The sequence below is a fragment of the Podarcis erhardii genome (assembly GCF_964252035.2).
Source record: "Podarcis erhardii genome assembly, chromosome: 8".
NCBI classification, from domain to species: domain Eukaryota; kingdom Metazoa; phylum Chordata; class Lepidosauria; order Squamata; family Lacertidae; genus Podarcis; species Podarcis erhardii.
The window spans coordinates 20005220-20019082 of NC_138499.1; the positions used below are offsets into that span (position 1 = coordinate 20005220).

Sequence of the window (13863 nt, forward strand, 5' to 3'; positions counted from 1 at the left end):
GTACTTGCCTTGCCCCGGGTTAGGGGGCGCAAATTACTTGCCTTGCCCCAGGTTAGGGGGCACAAATTACTTGCCTTGCCCCGGGTGCTGATAACCCACGCTACGCCGCTGCTGGGAACTGTGGGGCATGGGTGCCTTGGCACGCAGTTGCAAGTCATTCTACTTCCCCTGATGCCACCTTGGCAAAAAAAAGGCATAAACTGCAGGAGTGGAAAGCCCTCCTGCTTATGGGTTTCCTGCAGGCATCTGGTTGGCCACTGTGAGAACAGGATGTTGGACTTGATGGGCAATTGGCCTGAATGATCCAGCAGTTCTTGGGCTGAAAAAACGTGGACCAAATTTCTCCTCCATCCCTATTCAGATTGTGTCAGGGCTGGGCTGCGAGCAGAAATCAAAAGCCAGGTTTTCTAAATGCCTGGTTCTAAAGGATTTCTCTGGTGGTTTTGGTAAGGGCATGGTTTTGAAGCTGGGGATTGAAGGTGTTCATAATAAATAAATAAAAGGAAGGTGCCTATATGAAACTGTGTTGAGAAATAATGGAATCTAGTGATGCATGAACAGAAAGGTCACTTGAAGTGTTGCTGTTGCTGTTTTTATGCTGGATAAGCATCCTGAGAATATAAGCCATATGCTGTGCTGAAAGGTTCTCTGTTTGATGAAAAAACAAAGGACTGGCGGGTCTATCCATGCTCATCCTGCCATTTAGGTAGATCTCTTCAAAAATCCGCTTGTCTTTGGAGTGAATTTGGTCTCGTTCATGCAACATGCATCTCTGCTGAGGAAGTTGTGCCTGGAGATTAATTAAGATGTTAATGGCAGAGACTTGGTTGTTTTGTCTAAAAGGACAGTGTTGGGGAACTGTCTCTGGGGAGAAGATGAATTCCCCCCCCCTTTTGAAATTTTTGCTTTAGATGCCAGACACAATCAACAGAAGCTTCCCAAGAGGAGACATTAATATTTGAATTAACAGGAGGAAATGCACGTTTTCCAAACCATCTGTTTCTATTCTGCTTTTGATCTGTATCAGATATGATGTTCCATGTTTCAGACTTAAACTAGCATTTGATTTTTTTTAAAAAATCCTCAGGAACATTTTATGAAACCTGATTTTTTATATTTTGGAACCAGTTGTTTGATATAGGGATAGTGCCAATAGCTACAGAAATACACAAGCTATAAATTGACTGTGTGCTACTTGTAATCCTTCCTGTATATTGTCAGAGGTGCTGGGATGTCAATAAAATCTATCAGTTTTGTTGGGTTTGCCACCTGGGATTGTTTATGGATAGGGATAGAGTGGGCAGTCAAGTCCATGCACTGATAGCCTCAAGGCTGGAGTACTGTGCTGCATTTATATTTAAAGCACTATGATACCATTTTAAACAGTCATGGCTGCCCCCAAATAATTCTCATAGCTGTAGTTTGTTAAATGTGCTGAGAGTTGTTAGGAAACCCTATTCTCCCCCCGAGAGCTACAATTCCCAGAGTTCCCATTGAAAAGGGATTGGTTGTTAAAGCACTTGGGGAATAAATGAGAAATTTGGAACCAGAGTTTCATCACTCATCTGTATTTACATGCCCCCCCTCCCAGAAGCATGACTCCATTTGACAGCTACTGAGATGGTTAAGGATTTAAAATCACAACAACAAATCTAGGCTCAGAAATGCAGCTGCTTTTCCAAACCACTGAGATTAAAGTCTCTGTTCGCTCACACATCCATCGTCCCATTTTTCCTCCAAGTGTCCTCAGCGGTTTTGCAATAGGCTTCCAACATGGGAAGGTGGGAGGGAACAGCTTGCAACCCCTAATAATTGATGCATTAATTACAATGTTGCAGAAAGCCACACTCTAGCATACGCCCAGCAAAAAGAAAAAGGGAATAGAAAGGTCAGCAAGAAATACCACCCCTTTGCTAGCATTGCATCTGAAGTCCCAGGGCTCAGAGTTATAATTAAGTCAGGACCAAAGCCAGCACTAGTTCATCACTGTTAAGAAGAAGCTCATTTACAATGGTTGCTTGTGGTGAAAGAATGGTAGTATGGATTATGAAGGAAGTGGACTTTGCTTGTAAGGACTGTTGTGCATTACATGGGAAAACATTTCTTCTCCTTTTTCTTTTTCTTTTTGGAATTATGGGGATCTGCTCCAAAGAGTGACCTGGCATTCTGAGGAACCTCAAAGTGTGTTGGGGGCTGTATTCACCCTTGGTCCCATCTACAAACTTACCTCCTAGCAGATGCATCAACTCCTAGGGGCTGAGGCAGTTTCAGCCCCCACCATAGTATTTTTGAGGGGCCCAAGCCCCCTCAATATTCAGGGGGTGTTTGGCTCTGCCCCCTGGCTCCTCGCAGCATCATGTGTGCCATGTCAGGATGTCATGCAATGCCACACACACCTCAAGACATTGCACAGAGGCACACAGCACCACACGCTTGATGTCATAGTGGTGTGCCCATGATGTCATGGTGGCAGTGCATGGCATCACACATGCGCCCCCTCAATCCTCTTAAGAAGATGGCGTCTCTGCCTCCTAGAGAAATGTGTAACTTTCCTCATGGTTTTTCTAGTACTTTCCCTTGATTTTCTTCTTTCTAGCCTTAATGTAGTGAAAATAATTCTGCTTCCCATTTTGAGATGGATTCTAACTATTCTTAATGGCTCTGGGATAAAGTGATAAAGTAATTCTATCAATTAGGAGCTAGAATAGAGTTTTGCATGACCTCCTAAGGGTAAACATATGGCGTACCATTCCCAGCATGGAGACCCCTGGGAATTCTTCAATTACACTCTGGGGAAATGAAGGTAAATTACCACAGTAATTTCAAAAATGCAAAGAAGTCTCTAACATACCTTAGGCTTGTTTGCACATTATGTTGTGATAGCCGTAATTCTGCGTCTCCAGAGAAATCCTACCTCTCCCTCCCGATGTAGGATGTTCTTCTTCAGCAGGACAGATGGAGTTGTGTAGCAATTTCTAGGGTTATATAACACACCGTTCCGTAGGTAGAAAAGAATTTGCATGATATTTCAATGCTTCAAGTTCATGACCAGGGATTGCATCCAGAGTAGACCCATTGGAATTAATAAGCCTATGAAATGGACCTGTTGTGCAAAGGGCAAAATTTGGATACAACCCCCTACATCCTGTCAGCGTGCTGCATAACATATAAAAATGCCCACTGTATGAAAAATACAGGTTCATTGCACTTCCCATGCCAGAGTTGGGGAGCCTTAGGCTGTGGGTAGGGTGTGAGCAAGTGTAGCACTCCAGGCTTCTATATCTGACCTAAGAGTTGGCCATGCAACTACAACTCTCTCACCACAATAAGAATCATTTTCTACAATAGCACTTACTGTGATCAAGTGTCCCTGCCATAGCCCTGCATCATCTCGGGTTTTAGCCTCTGAGATATTGAACTGCTTTTATCTCTAGATTCAGGTAGGTAGCCGTGTTGGTCTGACACAGTCAAAATATATATTTTAAAAATATATATATTTTAAAAATATTTGTTCTTGGCATAAGCTTTCATGTGTATGCACACTTCTTCAGATAGAAGTGTATCTGAAGAAGTGTGCATGCACACGAAAGCTTATGCCAAGAACAAACTTAGTTGGTCTCTAAGGTGCTTTTATCTCTGTGTGAACTTCAAGAGACTTCTACAAAGTCCACTCGGCTTTCTACATCAAGTTCAGGTCTAAGGGCCTAAGACTAAAAACAGCTTTCTATTTTACACATCTGTGCACCGATGGAAGAAGCTGGTGGAGGGGGGATGCTTTCGCTTTTCAGACAAGGGAAATGGAAAAGGTTAATCCATCACTGCCACCCTTCCTTCTGCGTGTTGACATTAGACCTCCTTGCAACTGCAAAGTATGTCACAAGGATGTAACCTTCCCATTCTCTTACTCATTGAACAGCTTTATGGGAACTCACATATAACTGACACATTATGCTGACTCAAAGAGCTTATATTCTAGCTCATGCAAAGACTCGGCTTTGGAAAAGTGCTGATGAGGGATATTGAAATGACTCCTCATCTCACCAGAGTCCTGGTTCAGGTGTACTTATTTTAATAGGTCTTATTTAATGTGGAGTACAGTACCTGGCCCACTTTGGCCCAGACCTTTAAACTATCCAGTTACAAAACAGCCCAACTTTCCCCCCATTAAAATACAAATGTCTCCAAGTTTTTGCTTTTCTACAGGAAATTACATTAATTGTCTGTAATATGAACAAGGAATGCTTCCATTTTAAGAATGGAAAATAAGAAGGGCAGCCTAGCACAATGAGAACACTAGATCTGATCTTCCTGCTTGCATACTCTTATAATGGTTGATGGAGCTATAGCTCACTGGAAGAGCACATGGTCTCAAGTTCAATCATTTGGAAAGTGTTTTATATAATGAGTTAGACTATTGGTCTGTCTAGCTCAGTATCGCCTACATTGAGTGGTCGCAACTTTGCAAGGTTTCAGGAAATGCCAGGTATTGAATGTGATACCTTCTGCATGCAAAGCAGAAATGATATGTCCTTTCTCACAATGTTTCCAGTTAGTATCTCCAGTTAATGGATCTCAAGAAGCGGAAGAGGGATGAGGGACATGGGACGTAACAGGAGGGACATAGGACATTACTTTCGGATCTTGTAAGCAACCTCCTATCTGCAGCTGCTCTTTCTATTTCAGGAAAGTCTCCATGGACACCAATGGAGACTTCTCTTGAAATGCAGACACATTTTAGTGTCCATTTGTGGAGTTCATATGGAGCCCCCGGTCATTTCATGGACTATTGACCCGTTCACCACTAATCCACTGCCACCAACCATGTTCTCCCTGGTAAAACACTTAATCTCAGTCGGGTTCTCAAGTTAACAATGAAGATTGTAGTTTATTGCAAACACAAATAAACTTTAAATGCATTCAAAACGCTGTTACCCTTTACCCTCTTAGTCTTATTTTATCCTGTCTCTAACTCTTCTACCTCCCCTCACACAAGAACCAACAGCACTGTCTATCTATTTCCAACTGTCTGCCACCTCCTTTTTCCCAACTGTCTAAACCTCTGGCTAAGCCTTTTAAAAACAGGTAGGCTCCGCCTCTGGGTTTTTCTATTGGTCTACCTATTAACTCTTTCTCTCCCCCTGTACAGACATTTCCAAAAGAACAGGCAAACGCCACAGCATCTCTCCTAACATGCACATTTTTTGCAAGCAATTTCCCCTAATATTGTGCATTTGTGTATGTTACTTACACATGCATTTTTAAATATGTTGCCCGTAACATGCATTTTTTTTACATGTTATTTGGTTGGAAAACTGCATTGTAAAATATAGACAAGTGTGAATTTCAAATAACTGCATTTTCACTGCATTTTCAGTCCTCTGTCATTTCAGGAAGTGCAGATTTGTTAGATTCACATTCAAATTATTCACATTCATATTTTGATTATGTATTTTGTGGTTTTAGATTACGATTCTATCTTGAGAACTGAGACCTGCGGGTATAGGCCAGTATACAAATTTAATAAATAATAAAATAAAAGGTGCAAGCCAAGCCAAATTTCTTAGGATTGGTGACAAAAGTACGATTCAGAATCTTGCATGCAACAGGAGTCTGGATTGCTTTAGGTGTTAATTCTACCTGTTGGAATGAGCAGACATGACTACTTTATACCCATTATTTTCATTGGGTCTAATCTGAGTAGACCATAGTTCACCATAATTCCCAAAGTACTATGAAGCATTGTGATGTAACAGACCATGTTAACCTTTGATAAGGGCTGTGGAAGAAAAACCTAAATACTTAGAAAGCCGGCAGAAGTTTATTTACATAAATGAGAATCTCCTGGGCAGGGAAGGGGTAGCAGCATTGCTTAGTATTATGGGAGGAATATCTTACAGTCTTGTGCAATATTTTAACTGCTCCACAGAAGCCTGTGAGCAAAGCTTTCCAAAAGAAAGTTGCAAATACTTCAGCAGCGCATATCACCAAAACCCCTGATTAGGTTTCCGATTTTACAAGAGGCACGAGCTTGAAGGTGAATCTGCTTCCTCATTTGCAGCAGGATTAGAAAAGGCTTTCCTAACACTGTGACTTCAAGGAGGGGGCTTAATGATGCATTAAGAGACAAATTTGTATGTGAATTGCACAGTGAGCATTTATAAATGAGACTTTTAACTGAGGAAAACCTGGCTTTCAGACACACAGTAGAAACTGGAGATGCTGTGGAACACAACAAGGTGCCTTATACTGAGTCAGACCATTGGTCCATGTAGCTCAGTGCTGTCTGCTCTGACTGGCAGCAGATCTGACAAGCCTGTAGCCTGATAACCCCCAATATATGTAATGTGTGGACTACTTAAAGTCAATGGCACAGGGTTACAATTTTCAAGAGATTTGGCACCTTTGTTACAACCATGCAGCCCAAGATACCCTGTTTTCTAAAGAATATTGCAATGTTGCTGAGGGATTGCTATGGTTTTTCTGCTTTCTCCCCTATTGTATATTATATATGGGAGTTCAGGATCCATATATATATATATATGAGAAATGGAAAGTGGAGTGGCAACAATACAGATGGAATGCAGATGGGCCTGGTGTAAGAAACTACCTGGAAAGAGAAAATGTGAAGAGAAATCTTTGCTTTACATGAAGGTTAGGTATCTAAATAATGGAATCTTCCAGCACTCCAGAGCTAAACTCTTGTGTTCTCGTTCTCTCTCTCTCTCTCTCTCTCTCTCTCTCTCTCTCTCTCTCTCTCTCGTTTTATTTTTATGCTCACACATATTGTTCCATTAAGCATTGCTTGTACCTCCTGAAAACGATATGAATTAAATTACATCTTTAAGACTATATGGAACATTTGGTTTTCCTTTAAAATGCAAATTATGCTATTACAAAAGCATGTCAACAGGGACAATAATGACTCCAAGGTGTTTCAGGCTTACAAGGTAGAAACTGTGTCTTTCAGCCTACAGGCTGAAATGTTAATTCATTAACTATGCACATAACCCTTTGTCCACAACCTGATGGTATTCCAGTTTTATTATACAAGAATTATTATTGCTAACATTGAAATATACTCTCCATGCTTTTAGTGGCTTTGATCAGCACAGTGCCCAAATATCCTCAGCTACCTTCCTCGGCTTCTAGACTCCATGTAGCATCATACTGAAACAATGGAGCATTGCAGCAGTTCAGGGCCTCTAGCTTAGTCTCAAAGCATCTACTTTGAATGCAGAGGTTCCCAGGTTCAGTCCCTGCATCTCCAGGTAGGGCTAGGAAAGATTGTTATGTGAAACTCTGGAGAGATGTTGCCAGTGAGTGTAAACGTCTGAATCAGACCAGCATCCCATCTAGTCCAGCATTCAGTTATCACAGTGGCCAACCAGTTGCCTATGGTCAATTCAGAATTGGGACATGCATGACAAACAGCCACATCTCACAGCACAGGGGTGCCAACTTGAATAAAATATTGTTGGGGCCCAGGTAACCCCTGCCCACATAATTGATCACATGACACAGTGCACACACACCCCATGTGAATGGGAATGCCCATGAACTTTGTGGGGGCCCGCCCCCTGCAAATATTTTCTTGTGGAGGCTGAAGCCTCCGCAACCCCTAGGAGTTGGCTCCTATGTCACAGTAGGTCATAGGGACCACTTAAGATTAAGCCATAAGAATGTAAAAAGAACCTGTTGAATCAGGCCAATGGCCCACCTAGTCCAGTATCCTGATTTCACAGCAGCCAGCCAGGTGCCTATAGGAAGTCTACAAGCAGGAGCTGTTGTAGATATTAATATTGCACAGCTTGAAGTGACTGGATGCACAAGAACTGACTCCTTTGGGGATAAATCATTGTCCAGACCCACAAAAGTACTATTCAAACTTTTACTGGCAGAACTCTTTAAAAACCAGAATACAGTAAATGATTCATCCAAAACGTCCATACAATGTCTTGTGCTGTCCAGCACAGGCTCAGCATCTTACAAAATATGGGAGAGCTTCATTTTACGTCTTCACTCCATTATATTGGGAGAAAAGACTCAAAAGCAATTCCCTTCCAAATGGAGATTTTGTAACCTAATACCTCCCACATGATCTAAAGTTGCAACACTGACATGTTAGCTACCAGAGAAACAACCATCAGTTAGTTAATCATTAACTCAACAAGAGCTGAACAAGAGCTCTCCTTGGCTTTAATATAGCCCCCTGGAAAAACCCCATGTCAAACTTTCTGCAATATGTCTTTAGCCATTTTTCATTTTTGTGTCAAACCATTATACTTAACGGGACCTGAGCACTGATCATTTCCATGACCAGCTGTTCTACAGCAACAGTCATCTCAGGTATCTAGAAATTGTAGATCTGTGTGCATGCATGTACCCAGTCTAGATAATCAAGGTAAAGGGACCCCTGACCGTTAGGTCCAGTCGCGGACGACTCTGGGGTTGCGGCGCTCATCTTGCTTTACTGGCCGAGGGAGCCGGCGTACAGCTTCCGGGTCATGTGGCCAGCATGACTAAGCCGCTTCTGGTGAACCAGAGCAGTGCACGGAAAAGCCGTTTACCTTCCTGCCAGAACGGTACCTATTTCTCTACTTGTACTTTGTGCTTTCGAACTGCTAGGTTGGCAGGAGCTGGGACCAAGCAATGGGAGCTCACCCTGTCACGGGGATTCGAACTGCTGCAAGCCCTAGGCTCAGTGGTTTAGACCACAGCGCCACCCACATCCCTATAGTCTAGATAATACTGAGCTAGATAAACCAATTACCTGATTTGTAATAAGGCAACTTCCTACACTTGTCAATAATCTAAGGCAAACCTTTTTATTATGACTCCCAGTTTGATTATGGCATAAGCTTTTATGGACTACAGCCCACTTCATCAGATGCAAGATGAAAGAAACACAGTCATGACTCTGGAAATGGTGACAATCCCTACATGCAAACATTTCCCAGGTGCTTTTTTCAGCTGCAACACTTACCCTGCTGGTATCAACCTCTTTTAAAATTTACCATCCAATTTATATGTACAGTGAGAAATCCCAGAGCAATGTTTTGTGCTGGAGCAAAGAAGCTTTATTATTTTTGTACAGAATCTTGGAGAGGGGAAGGGTTCGGCAGAAATTCTGAAGTCTAGTCAATCAGTGTATAGATATGTGCCCTCAGGACTACCGAAACCTCAGCTCTGTAATGAAAAGCCAACTCTCAGCCATGCTGTAAAAGGCATTGCCCTGTTGGGAAGTAGGTAATCGTGAAAAGCAGGTGCCTGTCTCAGAAATCCTTTATTTTGCAAGCCTACCCACTGTGCAATAAGATACTTTGCATTATTACCTCTGGGTACCAGCTGCTGGGAGTCACAGATGGACAGAGGGCTCTTGTGATCATATCCAGCTTAGACTTCCCACAGGCATCTGGTTGGCCACTGTGAGAATGGGATACTGGACTAGATGGGCAACTGGTCTGATCCAAGAGGCTCATCTTACGTTCTTAGCCTTTCAAGAGGAAGAGGATGGATGCCTCTGAAGTCAGCAGCATTGCCAATATTAATATTGCACAGTTTGAAGCATAAAAGCTGAGTCATTTTGGAATAAAAACATTGCCAAGGCTGATTAGATGTTATTCAAAACAAAATAAAAAAATTCCTTCCAGTAGCACCTTCAAGACCAACTAAGTTAGTTCTTGGTATGAGCTTTCGTGTGCATGCACACTTCTTCAGATACACTGAAACAGAAGTCACCAGACCCTTCTATATAGTGAGAAGGTGGGGAGGGGTATTACTCAGGAGGGTGGTGGGAATGGGTGATTGGCAGATAGCTGTGATGAGCCTGTTGATGACTCTTAACGACTGCAATAGGTCTTGCAGGAAAAAGCAAGGGGTGAGAAGGTGAAAAATGGCTTTGTCATGTATAATGAGATAAGAATCCAATGTCTTTGTTCAGACCAGGTCTCTCCATGGTTTTAAGTTTGGTAATAAGTTGCAATTCAGCAGCTTCTCTTTCCAGTCTATTTCTGAAATTCCTTTGTAATAGAACAGCTACTTTGAGATCTTGTATAGAATGTCCTGGGAGATTGAAGTGTTCTCCTATTGGTTTCTCTGTCTTGTGATTCCTGATGTCAGATTTATGTCCGTTTATGATACCCAGAGAGAACTTGCTGCAAGACAGACCCAAAAAAGAAAATAACAGAACACCTCTAGTCATCACATACAGCTCCCAAGTTAAAACAGTACAACGCATCATCAGAGATCTACAGCCTCTCCTGGACAATGACAGTTCTCTTTCTCAAGCTCTGGGAGGAAGACCTTTCATTGCCTACAGACAGCCTCCCAATCTTAAACAACTCCTAACCCACAATAATACTACAACCAGACTTAACACGGACACTGGCACCAGAGCCTGCAATAAACCCAGATGCCAACATACACCCGGACAACACCATTACTGGCCCCAACAACATCACACATACCATCTCGGGACTATTTAATTGCTCATCGTCTAACATTGTGTATGCCATCAAATGCCAACAGTGTCCTTCAGCTCTCTATATTGGACAAACAGGCCAAACCTTACGCCAAAGAATAAACGGACATAAATCTGACATCAGGAATCACAAGACAGAGAAACCAGTAGGAGAACACTTCAATCTTCCAGGACATTCTATACAAGATCTCAAAGTAGCTGTTCTATTACAAAGGAATTTCAGAAATAGACTGGAAAGAGAAGCTGCTGAATTGCAACTTATTACCAAACTTAAAACCATGGAGAGATCTTCATTTATATCCTCACTCTCAAAGAGCTTGATGGCTTCTAAGATGGCGAATTAGCAATTCAATACTTCTCACATGGTCTAAGGTTAAACACTCACATGTTAGATGCTAGAGAACAACAACAGATAATTATTAACCAGTTAAAGCTCAGAGACAGAGAGATTCTTGCTGTTCTTTAGCTTCAATGGAATCTTCCAGTTAAACCCTTTCACCAATTCACATAGGCATTCCCATTTCAGAAGCAATTAAACCAATTATGCTTAACAAGCAGCTTGGACCTCTCAGGCTTATATTCTCCAATTACCTGCAAATTCTCTCCCCGAAATCCCTTCTCCTGAGATAGCAGCAGATTCAGAAAGGCATCATAATGGAAGGTTTGGCCCTTTAAGAACCTTCCAGCATGCAGCTGAGGTGCAAATTCTGGGTAATCATCAGAGCTGTCCTTGTAATGAGCAGGTGTAATGATCATCACTTCAGACTTCTGTCAAGAGCAACCTGCCCCTTCCGTGGCAGCCTGCTGGAAGGGAGACAGAGAGAGTTGGGGGCTACAGTGGCAGGGAGGGAACTTAATATAACAAAAAAAAATTCTCTGCTCACTGAGAGGAAGGTCTGCTCTATCTTATGACCACTGGAATACTCTCCTAGGGAACATAAGACCGCAAAGTAAATGCATTTTCTATCCAATTACACTATTCTAAATGTATATTCACTTAAAATATGTATTTTAGGTGCATGTTTATCCTTCTTCTTAGCTGACAATTGAACCAGAACATCTGGAAAGTTTGAAAACAGAAGATAGCCAAGTTCTGAATTCCAATCCATACATTTGTCTGGGAGATGACACTCAGGTCAGTTTGACTCAGAATTTGCAGTGATCTAATCCCTCGAACATTCTTTATGCAGCGCCCAAAATTATACCTGGTTGTTCTGCAGTTGATCTTTTGGAACAGGCCATCAATATAGTAAACCATCTTCAACTGTTATGCATGCATTTTATTCCTCTCCCATCCTGTCCCTTTCATTTCCCTTAACTTTCATTTTCTGATTAAAACATTCTTTATGTTTTAACATTCACATTATGGCTGCAGTATATTTTATCATTCTGCCATGGAGTTGTTTAAAAGATTTTGCATCTCAGAACACGTTTGGAGCTATAGCAATGGCCTTCAACAACTTGAGAGATTTGTCTCTAATCCTACATAGGATTTTTCACTTATTAATACTTTATCTACGCTTTTTCTTCAATCTAAATTATGACTCACCGGGAGGGGGGTAGATATTGTTCTTGCTTTAAGCAAAAACAAAGCATATAATCTTACCTGATGTGACACTTCTGCATTTGTTTACTAGTGTTTTCTTTGACTCCTGTAGAGGAGATTAAGTCAAGTATCGACCACACACAGTTTTAATGTCTATTCCTATAATGTGCACCTTAATTATAACCATTATGAATTTTGATAAGATCAAATCAGTTTTGCCTAAAGATTCTGGGCAGGAGAAAAACCATTTTCTACAAGGAATAGGAAAGTTAAGCCGACAACAGAGAATAATGGGGAGCGAACGCATACATAATTCACGGTGAATTTTCAAAAAAGCCTTTTACAAAGCTCTTCATAAAATATTTTTAAGGGGAAGAAACAGTTGTAGGCATGAGGCACAGATCTCTATTTATGAATTTACTTATTGAAGCTAGGAATGGGAGAGGCTTTCATTCACTTTGCATTTGTGAACAGACTCGCCTTATTCGCCTCACCTGGATATGAGTGCACAGATCAGAATACAGATATGTGGAATGGCCCTCATAGCTATGAACTTTGGGGAGGGGCATCGCTCAATTCTTTGGCCTGCAGTAGCTCTCAGGTTCAATTCCCAGCAACTCCAGGCAGGACTGGGAGAGAACCCTGGAGAGCTGCTGTTAGCCAGTGTAGAGTAGACAATACTGATAGGGATGCGAGTGGTGCTGTGGTCTAAACCACTGAAACACTTGGGCTTGCTGATCGGAAGGTCAGTGGCCACATGACCCGGAAAACTGTCTGTGGACAAACGCTGGCTCCCTTGGCCTAAAAGCGAGATAAGCGCCACAACCCCATAATCGCCTTTGATTGGACTTAACTGTCCAGGGGTCCTTTAACTTACCCTTTTTTTAATGATCTGACATCCCACAATACTAAATCTTTCTGCACACAATCCAACAACTAAGAGTGATTGTGAGGCAACCCAAGAACTGCTTGTTTATGTATTTCTTGGGGGATGGGGGGGGGACAAGCTGCTCTAAATGCACCATATGAGAAAAATAGATATATATTAAAATGTTCCAAGAACTGGCCATTTTGTGCAATCCCTTCCTAGGGAATTGTATGAGGGGAAATAGCTGGTCCCTTGAACTTATGTGTGTGGTGGCGAGGTGAGTAATCTATCTTTTTCTCTGTATAATTCCCCAGGAAGGGTTTGCTTGTTATGATGTATGGCCAGCTCCTGGAGCATTTATGCATTTTACCTGTGTGGGCATTATGTGAAATTTAGAATGGTGTCACACACACTCCTGCCACCATAGCCAAGACCATAGCTGAGGTCTATCCTGCAAACAGGATGTTGGACTAGATAGACCTTTGGACTGACCAACTGCTTTATTCTTCTGTTCCTCTGGTTCCCAACCAGGTGACCATTCAGAGATGCAGAGAATAAAGTACCCATGACAAAGTGAGAAGGAATGCCATGACAGGCACAAATAACGCAACACTTTCCAACGCACCTTTCTATGTGCACAAGGCGACGCAGAAGACATGGTGTTCAGCTAGCGAAAATGTACATTTACATGGTTAATAACAAGCCAAGTGCAATTTGCTTCTAGACTAGAATTTCAGACTGGGTGGCATTTTCAAAGTAGGCAGCACAAGCTCTGCTCTGCAGCAGTCTGACACCTATAATAAGGAATGTGCCATATGTTAGTTATTGTGTCAGGTTTTAAAGTTGCAGAGGACTCCACAGAAACACAGAGTGCTTAAGACCTGTCAACTAACAATGCTCCGGATGCTGTAGAAATCTCAGAGTTATTCATTGCACTTAAAATAAAATCAAGATGAAAATAACTAGGTT

The 13863-nt window shown here is 41.9% G+C and overlaps 2 long non-coding RNA genes across 2 annotated transcripts; one reads left to right on the forward strand and one right to left on the reverse strand.

Moving 5' to 3' along the window:
* Positions 1-576: 576 nt before the first annotated feature.
* LOC309348291 lies at positions 577-2351 on the reverse strand. Its single transcript, XR_014159333.1, has 2 exons — positions 2228-2351; positions 577-790 (listed from the first exon to the last, which is right to left on the reverse strand). It is a non-coding gene; the product is annotated as an uncharacterized lncRNA (long non-coding RNA).
* A 145-nt stretch (positions 2352-2496) lies between these two features.
* On the forward strand, positions 2497-13548 carry LOC309347781. The gene is made up of 3 exons (XR_014159035.1): positions 2497-2567; positions 11520-11615; positions 13426-13548. It is a non-coding gene; the product is annotated as an uncharacterized lncRNA (long non-coding RNA).
* The last annotated feature ends 315 nt before the right edge of the window (positions 13549-13863 follow it).